Consider the following 13,404-nt stretch of genomic DNA (forward strand, 5'->3'; position numbering starts at 1 on the left):
CCGTAACTTACCTGGCACAGGAGCGGGGCAAGTAGCACGGGCTATGGTGAGCCCGTAACTTACCTGGCACTGGAGCGGTGCCCAGCGTGAATAAACAGGAGTGAATATATTGGACTTATACATATTGGATACTGCTGGAAGGTGAGGTACATACAAATAGGTGAGGGGTGAGGAGTAAAGGTCAATAACCTATGCCTACAGAGAGTAGCCAGTTACGGGCTCACCATAGCCCGTGCTACATGGACACTTCGTTCTGAGTAGCAAAATCTAAAACAACAACAACGAGTAGTCAGTAGTGGGCATGGCGTCCTGGGCAGTGACATCATCGTTGACATCTTCGCGTTCCCGTGTTGCTCTCACTCTCATGGTGGGTAGAGTGAATAGTTTAGTTGAGTATTTATGGTGAGTTTTTCGACTTTTATGTGATCTTAAAGTAGTAGTAGCGCTCATTTCCCAGGGTTTCACATACAGGGCTTTACTGATGCAGGACTCTGTCTGCCCTTTATTCTGTACTGCTGTATATACCTGTTTCTGTACTCATAACTCTCCATTTGTCTGTTTTAAAGTCCAGTAACTATTCTTGTGATCACTTCTGGACAAAAATGTCCACTATGTGTATGTTCTATAGTGGTTGCTTAGCCTTACCGAATACGTCAGACGTTGACGCGTCTGATCAGCCTTGCCGGAGATACGGACCAATGAAGGACTGATTTAAGACAATCGCATGTTTAATGGCCGCGGAACCCCCCGCCATCGTTTTCCAAAATTTGTCCAAATGGAGAGCAACCCTCGTTGTTTGTTATGGTCGAGTTGCCTCTAGGAACTGCAGAAGCTTGCGACCTTCATCTGAGGTGGTTTGCCACGAAGCTGATAAGGGATAGCGATTGCGTGGCGCCTCCAGGTATAAAGGGGGTGAGACCCGTACTTCCCGGAAGTGATATCAGTGAGATTGTTGACGGGAGACTGCGGCCTCATACTCACATGTGCCCTTTCATTTTAACTCTTGTCTTGCCTTCTTTAGTTATAATTTTAGGTAAGCATACTTAGTTCCATAGACACACACACTGAGATACGAAGATAAATATATATACATGCACACACACACACACACACAGACAAGCAGACACACGCACATATACACGCACGCACACACACACACACACACACACACACACACACACACACACACACACACACAGACAAGCAGACACACGCACATATACACGCACGCACACACACATGCATGTATACACGCAAGCACACACACACACACACACACACACACGCACAATCATCAGCTAGGCTTCACATGGTGCAACACCAGCCTGGAAGTACTTGTGCAACTCCAGCACATTAAGACGTCTTGCTATGCATTCAATGAGAATCTTCTTCAATTAAAGTTCTCTTGGATTCTTTATAATATCCATTTTTTATTATTTCTCTGACATATTATTTAACATTGAATTTAAAATGTTGATAATACGGACGTCGAGGATTGAGCATACTGTCAACAACTGCTGTCAACAACTGCTGTCAACAACTGCTGTCAACAACTGCTGTCAACAACTGCTGTCAACAACTGCTGTCAACAACTGCTGTCAACAACTGCTGTCAACAATTGCTGTCAAAACTTGCCATTTATTTATATTATATTAATCAGAGACTGCAGAAAGGGCGCAGCGGAGCCAAAGCGACGCGTCGCCCTCCTATGACAACAGACAACCAAAATACCACGACCACAACCACGACCAGTAATGCCGGCCGCACACCACACTCACCACACCCTCATCATCACAAGCACCATCAACAGGATCACAATGCAGGCGATGAGTCACAATAACGTGGCTGAAGTATGTTGACCAATCCACACACTAGAAACTGAAGGGACGACGACGTTTCGGTCCGTCCTGGACCATTCTCAGGTCGATTGATCGACTTGAGACCGAAACGTCGTCGTCCCTTCATTTTCTAGTGTGTGGATTGTTGAGACCGAAACGTCGTCGTCCCTTCATTTTCTAGTGTGTGGATTGTTGAGACCGAAACGTCGTCGTCCCTTCATTTTCTAGTGTGTGGATTGTTGAGACCGAAACGTCGTCGTCCCTTCATTTTCTAGTGTGTGGATTGGTCAACAACAGGATCACAACACCAGCTAGGAAATAGGTTTATTTAATTTATTTATTGTACACAGGAAGGTACAACGGGGTTATGAATATACATACATCGGTGTGTATATACATTCATACAAATGTACATACATTCTTGCAAAGTCACTAACACGCATGGCATTCTGGCCACGTCTCAAAGCTAAAAGACAGAATTTGCAGTAAAAAATCAATTACAAGGTGAAACAATCCATTGCGAACAGAAATATATGTAGAGACAGGTACATAATGACAGTATTTTACTTCACATAATTACTAGATTAATATAAAGCGCAGATAATAAGTAAAGTGATGTAGTTGTATTTCTAGATAGTAAAGAATAAGGTGATTGTGACAGCAGGTGATTGTGACAGCAGGTGATTGTGGCAGCAGGTGATTGTGGCAGCAGGTGATTGTGACAGCAGGTGATTGTGACAGCAGGTGATTGTGACAGCAGGAGATTGTAACAGCAGGTGATTGTGACAACAGGTGATTGTGACAACAGGTGATTGTAACAACAGGTGATTGTGGCAGCAGGTGATTGTGACAGCAGGTGATTGTGGCAGCAGGTGATTGTGGCAGCAGGTGATTGTGGCAGCAGGTGATTGTGGCAGCAGGCGATTGTGACAGCAGGTGATTGTGACAGCAGGTGTTTCGGGCAACATCCTGAAACGCTGATACCAGTTTTTACCACTCTGTTATATGCGTCACAAGATGGCACAACGTTTTGCGTGACATGTCTATTGTACTAACGCCGTTTGCGTCACGTGTCGACATGACTAACAATAATTGCGTCACACACAAACAAACCGCAACACCGTGTCACCATCAAGGGTCCCTGTAACTCATCATCTATAAATACAGCATCCTAAGATATTGCGTATGATCTACATTCTACAGCCACGACAACATATACATACACAGTGGTATACCCCCCCCCCCGCTTCTCGGTGTATATACCGAGAGTATACAAAAGTATAACTCCTGATTGATCAGCAAGAAATTGTGGTGGCCTATCCTCAATCATCCATACCTGCACAAAGAGGATTTATAATAGATTATAATGTATTATTATATGAGTATCCGGCAACCTTTTGTTGTAATCCGGTTACTACGCATCAGTTCCCGCGCACCCTCCCGGAGGGCATGTAAGGAGGTGCATGCGGCGGTTTCTGGTTCAGTGTGAGCCAGTCCGAGGTAGGGGTCACAGCGTCCTCCCCCCAGGCAAACGACACGTATAGCTGCCACGTACAAACACCAACCACACGTCCACGGTCAAGATGGTGAAGCCAAAAGACCAACCAGACCACGGCTTAGGTTAGTGTCGGCCCCTCTTACACAGACCTTGTTATATATGCTTCATACAGTGGCACTTTTATTTAACATTTGTACGATAATGCATAATGTATTTGTGGAGCCCACAGATAAGTCTCCCATAAGACATAGCCCACAGTACCCATAAGACATTAGAGTCAGGGAAGGGAGAGTAGACTATAAAAAAGGAGACTACATAAAAGTAAGAGAGTATCTGGGAAATGAGCGCTAGAAGGAGGAACTTAAAGGGGGAAGACGGTCCAGGAAATGATGGACCAAGTCAAAGTGGGTACAAGCCAAACTCCTCTCTTCTGTGGCAAGAGGCCGAAGAGAGGTTCATAACAACAAGAGAACATATAATAACCCGTGGTGCAATAGACAGTGTCAAGACGCAAAAGCGAAATGCAGGAGGGAGGGGAGAAAATACACAGTGGAAAGGACAGAGATAAACCAGAATAGATGCAACAGGGCCAGGAATGACTACATAAACATTAGAAGATTGACAGAGACAAACTATGAAAAAGATATTGCTTCCAGAGCAAAGAAACCACCAAAACTCCGACATGGTCATTCACTGTCATTTTCCTTCATATATGGCCAAGTGACTAGGTTACGAAAAATGGGAGGCGGGTATACAGAAAATGATAAAGACCTGTGTGAGGAGCTTAATGCCAGCTTCCATAAAGTGTTCACTATTGAAACGTGAACAGCACCCAGAGCTAGGGTGACAACCCCTGACGAGAGACTATTAAATATTGAAGTGACAGCAGAGGAAGGAAACAACTAGCATCACTAAACGTGATGCTAGTTCCCTATCCGGCCCAATACTATACCACGGGGATAGAGGATCCCCATGGAGGATAGAAGCGGCACAGGCCCTCAACATATCTCTAGCACTGATTTATAATGAGTCACTTACAAAAGGGGAATTACCCAGCTGCTGGAAGAAGGCAAACGTGGTGCCAATCTACAAGGAAGGAGGTAGAGAAGAGGCACATAACTAGAGACTAGTGTCGCTCACAAGCATCCCTTACAAAGTACTCTTGTATAATAAGGTTAAGACTAGTTCCACACCTAGGAAGAATTAGATATGTGAGCAAACATCAACATGGCTTTAGGGAAGGGAAATCATGCCTGACGGACCTACTGGAGTTTTATGATAAGGTAACGAAAATAAGGCAAGACAGAAAAGGCTGGACAGAGTGCGTGTTTCTGGTCTGCCAAAAAGCCTTTGATATAGTACCTCACAGATTACTATACAACCTAGAGAGGCAGGCGGGTTTGAGCGGAAACGCACTGAAACTGGTAAAAAATTACCTAACAGACAGGAGTCAGAGAAGGGAAGGGAATTATCAGGGGGGAAAGCACCAAGCCATTATGACAATATAGCCCTGGGAAGGGGTTAGGATAAGGATTTACGATGAGACCGGGGGAGGGGTGGGGGGGGAAGAAATTGAGCCCAACCACTTGGACGGTTGGGAATTGAACGCTGACCCACGTGAAGGAGCCCTCTGAATGGTGATCAACCGTCAGAAAAAAAACATTTTACATTTAAATATCTGAATTCTGTCGAGCAGATGGTAAAACGATCGACTTGGCACACCACCTTTCATCTCTACTGACCTCATGGGGGTCACCACAGGAGTCGATCCCTTTGAAATGGGCAACAGGGCTGACCCAGACCCGCCTATGAAAGTCCCCTAACCCTCACCAGTCACCCTGCAAAGTTTGATGAGGCTAGCCCCAAGCATCTGGCTTTCAACCTTGGACAGACAGCAAATACACACATATTCTATTTTATAGATATACATTTGTTTTGGTTTAAACAATTATTATCTGCGCGAGAGAATTAGATACGAGATAACGACCATACCTTCCGTTCCCTTCACAGAGGCAGTGGAGACGACAGTGCGCACATGCGCAGCCAACAGCAACAACGACTCCAGCGATAGCGACAGCAGCAGCAGCAGCAGCAGCAGCGGTCACAGCCACAGCTCAGGCGGAGGTGGCCACTCTTCAGACAAGAAGAAGAAGAAGAAGAAGAAGGACAAGAAGAAGGGTGACCACAAGCACTAACTACACGCCAGCGCCATCTAGTTCCTGTATATGTTACTGAACCACTAGTGTCTTGTCCGACCCCCAGCGCCATCTACATGTTGAGATGTTGAACGTGTTACTTAACGTTCAGCAGCTAGATAGATAGCGATGGGTCGACTGCCACTCTCTCTCTCTCTCTCTCTCTCTCTCTCTCTCTCTCTCTCTCTCTCTCTCTCTCTCTCTCTCTCTCTCTCTCTCTTGAGTCCTGACTGAATGAGCCGCTTGTGGCCTATTTCAGTAATAACTTGTGGCCAATATTTGTTGACGTTTTGTTCTGTCACTAGACGGTTCTAATGTATACAGAAAGGTGTACCCAACCTCTCGGTGTATATATATACACTCAGAGTTTACTTTTAGTCATGAACTCTTTATCACAACTAAAGTATACTTTAGTTACTATATAGACATATTCCTTGTTATTAATAAAAATTCCAATATTATTTTTAAAAATTTGTGTTAAAACCAATTAAATGTTTAAGTAAAAATAAAATAAAAAATATATAATTGCAAGAGCTTTGTTTATTCCCCTTTACTGAAGGGCAGACACATTGAGGACAACAATGATAATATACACACACAAGATCTTTAGGTATTTCAGTAGAAAAATGGAGATATACTGAAAATATATCCGACTTGATGTATCTCTTGAGGTGTGTCACGACATACCTCAGACCAGGGACAAAGGTATTTAGACCAGGGACAAAAGTATTTAGACCAGGGACAAAAGTATTTAGACCAGGGACAAAAACATTTAGACCAGGGTCAAAAACATTTAGACCAGGGACAAAAGTATTTAGACCAGGGACAAAAATATTTAGACCAGAGACAAAAGTATTTAGACCAGGGACAAAAGTATTTAGACCAGGGACAAAAGTATTTAGACCAGGGACAAAGGTATTTAGACCAGGGACAAAAGTATTTAGACCAGGGACAAAGGTATTTAGACCAGGGACAAAAGTATTTAGACCAGGGACAAAGGTATTTAGACCAGGGACAAAAGTATTTAGACCAGGGACAAAAGTATTTAGACCAGGGACAAAAGTATTTAGACCAGGGACAAAAGTATTTAGACCAGGGACAAAAGTATTTAGACCAGGGACAAAAGTATTTAGACCAGGGACAAAAGTATTTAGACCAGGGACAAAAGTATTTAGACCAGGGACAAAAGTATTTAGACCAGGGACAAAAGTATTTAGACCAGGGACAAAGGTATTTAGACCAGGGACAAAAGTATTTAGACCAGGGACAAAGGTATTTAGACCAGGGACAAAGGTATTTAGACCAGGGACAAAAGTATTTAGACCAGGGACAAAGGTATTTAGACCAGGGACAAAAACATTTAGACCAGGGACAAAAATATTTAGACCAGGGACAAAAGTATTTAGACCAGGGGACAAAAATATATTCGAATAAAGATCAAGATTGTTTTTATGTTCAAAACGCTCTGTGTAATATTAATAATTTAACATTTACCTGAATTTACCTGAGGGCCACCATCACTAGCGGCCTCGACGGGGGACAGGAAGCCGACAGCTTGTCAAAAGGTCTTCTTATAGTACCTGATGACCTTTTACACTGAATTTTGAACTACAGTACTATGGTGGCATTTATGGATACATAAACACGTGACTCCATGAACTCATACGTTCACAAAGGTGTTTTTCTTTTTGCAATTGTTCTATGTAATGTAATAAATATAAGTTTACAAAGGCCAAGTCCTGTCTAATTTACCTCTTGGTTGAACTCAAGAACAAAAGAATGTCGGCAAACAGCACGAGTCCTGTGCTATTCTTCAAGAACATTACACAGTTGGTACTGTAAGTAACCCATAACCCTTAAACTGCGCAACCTTTTTTTTTTAAGTATTACATCAAGGTGTGCATGTTAAAAGTAGTTAACAAATCAAATGGGTCAAAGAGAATCACATTATGGCGTTTGGAGCAATGTAAAGGTTAAGTAGGTTCTTGAACGAGACCTGAAAATAAAAAAAATCCCTGAACAGGTCCTTATATCCGTCGCTGCAACTAGCTCTTGAGTAGATGGAAATTAGCCTTAACTTGTTATCACGTAATTATGAGTTTGAACTAGACTTTAAATTTGTGCTGCACTTTCATCCTAAGGATGAAACTCCTGGATTAAGGAGGTGTGCACTCAGCATTAACACAGACGTCACACGCACTCAGCATTAACAGAGACGTCACACGCACTTAGCATTAACACAGACGTCACACGCACTCAGCATTAACAGAGACGTCAGACGCACTCAGCATTGACACAGACGTCACACGCACTCAGCATTAACACAGTCGTCACACGCACTCAGCATTAACACAGTCGTCACACGCACTCAGCATTTACACAGACGTTACTCGCACTCAGCATTAACACAGACATCACACGCACTCAGCATTAACAGAGACGTCACACGCACTCAACATTAACACAGACATCACACGCACTCAGCATTAACACAGACGTCACACGCATTCAGCATTAACAGAGACGTCACACTCACTCAAATGAAAACAGAAACAAGACAAAATGTAGTTAAAGCTGTGCTCGCCGGGCCCACAAGACCCACTGTACCTCACCACAGACATCTTAGATCCAAGAGCCCTGATTAGGGCATTAATAGACATCTGGGGCATTGCTATATGAGAAAAATGCCTCTACAGACAAACAAATTGTAAACCCTTCGGGGTCCTTCGGTCCGTCCTGAACCAATATCGAGTCGTGTGTGTGTGTGAGGAAGAGGTTGATTGATTGATTGATGAAGATTAAGCCACTCAAGAGATGGCACGGGCATGAATAGCCCGTAAATGAGGAAGGAATTGTTGTTGTTTTAGATTCAGCTATTCGGAACATGGAGTTCCAAGTAGCACGGGCTATGGTGAGTCCGTAGTGGACTTACCTGGCACAGGAGCGGGGCTGTAACTGTATGGAGGAAGGGAGGAAGGAACGAGTTAATAAAGAAAAGAGAGTGAGTTGGGGAGAAGGTAGGAGAAGAAGGTAATTTGTAGAAGAAGGGTAAGGTGAAAGGTAAGAATGGCAAGAATAATACGAATGGGATGAAGGGAGAATGAGAAGATGTAAGAATAAGGGGAAGGTAAGAAAAAGACAAGAGGGGTAAGAAAAAGGGGTAAGTTTAAGTCAAGTCACGTTTGTTAAGAAGGTTAGAGCACGTAGGTATGTACCATGAAAGGGAAGAGTCAACAGCAACAAAGCCAGGACTAAGGTTCATGTTGGGTAGGTTGTGTATCAGAGCCGATTCGACAAGACGGCGTCTGTGAAGTTAATAGGTAGGAAAGATAAGTTTAAAAGAAGACCAATCTACTGGATGATTAGAGTCCCTAACATGACAGAATAGAATATTGTATGGGTCTGCAGACTTAACACTTCTTTTGTGTTCCTTAAGTCTGTCATTAAGTGTATGGCCAGTTTCACCAAAGTATTGGAGAGGACAAGACGAACAGGAAATAGAGTAGACACCAGCAGCATTAGAAGCAGGAGGAGCAGTGTGAACCAGATTACTGCGAAGAATGTTAGTTTGTCGAAAGACGAGCTTCATGTCAAGAGGACGAAGGGTATTACTGAGATTTTCAGATAGATATGAAGATAAATCATGAGTTCAGATATGAAGGGGAAGGCAGAGTACAGTGCTACTAGTGTTTGATACGGGTTTGGGATGAAAGAAATTACGTTTAGCTTGAGAATAGGCACAGTTAATAAAATGTAAAGGGTAACCAAGGCGAGAGATAGATTTGTAAATCAAAGAAATCTCAGAATCAAGAAAGTGAGGATCGCTGATGCGTAGCGCACGGAGGAAGAGGGAGACGAGGACACTTCTTAACAGAAGGAGGATGGTGGGAAAAGAAGTGAATGTATATGCCACTATGCATGGGTTTGCGGTAGACAGAGAAAGAGAACCCGGACACAGAGCTGTGAACGTGAACGTCAAGAAAGGAAAGAGGGAATTAGATTTCCATTCAACTTTGAAATGGACAGAAGGAGCTAGATTGTTAAGAGAGGAGAGGAAAGGCTGAAAAAGACTAAGGTCATGAGGCCATAAGGCAAAAATGTCATCAACATAGCGAAGCCAGAGAGAGAGGGACGAGTATCAATAGTAGGAAGAAGAACAGTTTCGAAATATTCACATAGAGATCGACAAGAACAAGGAAAAGAGGGGAACCAAAAGCTACACCGAAAGTTTGAGAGAAGCATTTACCGCTGAAAGAGAATGAGTTAGAGTCAGCACAGAGTCTGATGAGTTTGATGAGTTCGAGGAAAATGTCAGTGGGAAGCGGGAGAGGTAGAAGGCCCTCAGTCGCCTTCAGTCTAAGGAAAGAGTAAACGTCATCGAGGGGAACATTAGTAAACAGAGAATCGACATCAAGACTAAGCATCTTACAGGAGGGCTGCAAGCGCAGTCTTTCTATGAAGTCCCGAGAGTGACGAAGGTGGGCAGGAGAAAAAGTGCCATGATAAGGCGTCACACTCCAGTAGATCTTCGGGGTCACACAGTAGAGGTTCGGGGTCACACAGTAGACCGTCGAGGGTCGCACAGTAGACCTTCAGTGTACACATTTGGGGTCACAGTAAAGCCCTACGGGGCCAGAAAGATGCCACATTTTAGCATCACAGCATATGACTTCAACGTCAGAAAGTAGACCATTCGGGTCATAAAGAACAGATCTACGGGAGCACAGACTTGACCTTAGGGTTACTGAGACGATCTTCGAGGTGACAGCTGTTGGTCCTATCAAAGTGGTCACCCTATGTACGAGGCAGTACAGCCAAAGGGGTCACCCTGAGACCAGGGTACGTGACAGTACAGCCAAAGGGGTCCCCCAGAGACCAGGGTAAGTGACAGTACAGTCAAAGGGGTCACCTGAGAGCAGGGTACGTGACAGTACAGTCAAAGGGGTCACCTGAGAGCAGGGTACGTGACAGTACAGCCAAAGGGGTCCCCCAGAGACCAGGGTACGTGACAGTACAGTCAAAGGGGTCACCTGAGAGCAGGGTACGTGACAGTACAGCCAAAGGGGTCCCCCAGAGACCAGGGTACGTGACAGTACAGTCAAAGGGGTCACCTGAGAGCAGGGTACGTGACAGTACAGTCAAAGGGGTCCCTCAGAGACCAGGGTACGTGACAGTACAGTCAAAGGGGTCACCTGAGAGCAGGGTACGTGACAGTACAGTCAAAGGGGTACCCCAGAGACCAGGGTACGTGACAGTACAGTCAAAGGGGTCCCCCAGAGACCAGGGTACGTGACAGTGCCACACACACTTCCTACTCAGCGGACTATGATAGGAGATAAGGGCAGGACGAGGCCATCAGACGGCGGGTGCCGGTGTTCGTGCGTCGCAATTGTGTTATCTCTTAATTCCCATAATGTGCCCGAGTTTCGACCTCGTTCCCTGCGCATAAGCTCTCACGCATCCCTGGCCTCGCCGGGTATAAAAGGATACGCGTTCGCTAGCCATACAAGACCTTCCACGCGTTCGCTAGCCTTACAAGACCTTCCACGCGTTCTTGCCATACAAGACCTTCCGCTTTTGTGGCGAAGCCAAGAGATTGACTGATAATTCAATATTTAATTCCAAAGAAAAGCGCACCAAGAGTGACATTTATCACAGCGGCATTAAGGCGGGAAGAGTCAGCCGTCGTCACTACGACCAGTCAGCTGTTCAAGTCGACCAGTCAGCTGTTCAAGTCGACCAGTCAGCTGTTCAAGTCGACCAGTCAGCTGTTCAAGTCGACCAGTCAGCTGTTCAAGTCGACCAGTTAGCTGTTCAAGTCGACCAATCAGCTGTTCAAGTCGACCAGTCAGCTGTTCAAGTCGACCAGTCAGCTGTTCAAGTCGTTCTTCGTGATGGGGAAGCTTAGAGACCTGCTTCACCAACCCGAGCAGCTCTCTGGTTTGTTTTGAATTTGTTTTGTTAATTATCTTCCCTTAAAATAAATTGTTGAGTGAGTAAAGTGAAATGTATTTGGTTTATTTTTTTTAACGAAGACATACATGCAGTTTCTTTAGGGTTGTAATTAGTATTTCTTTGTTTATATACAGAAAATAAATAAAAAGTTAAAGGCTTTAGGTCGAATAGTTTTTGTTACTCAGTTGTATTCAGGAAATAATTAGAATTGATACAAAGTTAAGCGGAAGTTATCAAGTGAAACAGTGATTGACGTATCCACAGGCCCGAGGGAGGCGAGGACCAGGACTCAGACAGTCAACAGCAGCAGCAGCAGCTGTAGCAGTTACTGCAGCAGCAGCACCTGTCCCTACAGCAGCAGCAACAGTATCGCCAGTCCTGCTTATGGGAGCAGCAGCAGTGTTGCCAGTACCGGCCACAGTACAGACGAGGGCGACTGTTCGTCTCTCAAGAAGATGAAGAAGAAAGTTGTTAAGAAGAATTCTGGACACAAGCACCGAGACGTGCTGTTGACCACCAGTCTCCTGTCTTACCTGTCTGTCGGTCGTTGACGGGAACCTTATATATTCCCATATGATTAAAACAACATATCCCACTGTACAGGTGACGTGGAATGGTTCAAACTCCTAAAAACATAAATATGTGTTCATATGTTAATAATGTGGTAAGTGTGTTAATGACACCACTCTCATGTCTTACCTGTCTGTCAGTTGTGGAGCACGAATCTCCTTATCTGTCTGTCAATCAATGGCGAAAGCCACCTTACTCGTTAAGATAAACTCCTAAGAAGTGCAAGTTTCTGAAACATTCAACAAGGCCTCAGTTGATGGAAGTTGATGGAGGCGTCGCCACTTTATCTTCTCAGGAACACATTCTTGGATTGTATCATAAATCGCACAAAAGTCATTCATTGTATAAACCTCCATTTATTATTAGTTTATGGTGTTGTACACTGATGAATTGTTCATGGTGTTGTACACTGATGAATTGTTCATGGTGTTGTACACTGATGAATTGTTCATGGTGTTGTACACTGATGAATTGTTCATGGTGTTGTACACTGATGAATTGTTCATGGTGTTGTACACTGATGAATTGTTCATGGTGTTGTACACTGATGAATTGTTCACGGTGTTGTACACTGATGAATTGTTCACGGTGTTGTACACTGATGAATTGTTCCCGGTGTTGTACACTGATGAATTGTATTGGTATTTGTGCAGTGTGTTGAGGGGTCGACACTGAACATATTTAACGAAGACTTGTTCAGTCTCTGAAAAACCGTATTTTTAACCTCGACTCACAATAACATTATACACTATTTTTGCATTCTCTTAAGATAAATACATATTAAGATTTTCCATACACTGAGTTTACTTCATGCCTTGCCAATGATAAAGAAAGCCTCGATGTGCATTTCATCACAAGCACTATCATCATCACGTGTATGTACGACGTGTATCTTAGGTCACCAGCGTTGAGCTGCCTGCAGACTCTTAAGTCTTAACAACGTGGGAGAAAATTCGAAATTCCACCCACACGCCTGAAACAAAAGTGACGACATTTCGGTCCATCTTGGACCATGATCGAGGCGTGTCAAGAAAACGTCGAGAGTCAATATAAGGGCAAAAGGTGAGAGCGAACCTTCGTCACTTCTCTTCTGAGGTGAGGGAGTGGAGTCAATGTCTTGGCTGTCTGGTTACAGCTTCGTGGCTACATTTGTCGTAGCTTTTTAATAACAAATTATTTCCTGGTGGGCGTCAGTGTAACACTTCTCAAGATACTGTGTGTTAAGGGATTTGAGGAGAGAGAGAGAGGGAGAGAGAGAGAGAGAGAGAGAGAGAGAGAGAGAGAGAGAGAGAGAGAGAGAGAGAGAGAGAGAGAGAGAGAGAGAGAGAGAGAGAGAGAGAGAGAGAGA

General features: G+C 44.1%; 2 long non-coding RNA genes across 2 annotated transcripts; both read left to right on the forward strand.

Moving 5' to 3' along the window:
* The first annotated feature begins 352 nt into the window (after positions 1-352).
* Positions 353-6,062, forward strand: LOC123762371 (uncharacterized). The gene is made up of 3 exons (XR_006773343.2): positions 353-367; positions 1,661-3,458; positions 5,347-6,062. It is a non-coding gene; the product is annotated as an uncharacterized lncRNA (long non-coding RNA).
* Positions 6,063-10,721: 4,659 nt separating this feature from the next.
* Positions 10,722-12,851, forward strand: LOC123762379 (uncharacterized). Its single transcript, XR_006773344.2, has 2 exons — positions 10,722-11,471; positions 11,751-12,851. It is a non-coding gene; the product is annotated as an uncharacterized lncRNA (long non-coding RNA).
* The last annotated feature ends 553 nt before the right edge of the window (positions 12,852-13,404 follow it).

Source organism: Procambarus clarkii, chromosome 5 (assembly GCF_040958095.1).
Source record: "Procambarus clarkii isolate CNS0578487 chromosome 5, FALCON_Pclarkii_2.0, whole genome shotgun sequence".
Classification (NCBI taxonomy): domain Eukaryota; kingdom Metazoa; phylum Arthropoda; class Malacostraca; order Decapoda; family Cambaridae; genus Procambarus; species Procambarus clarkii.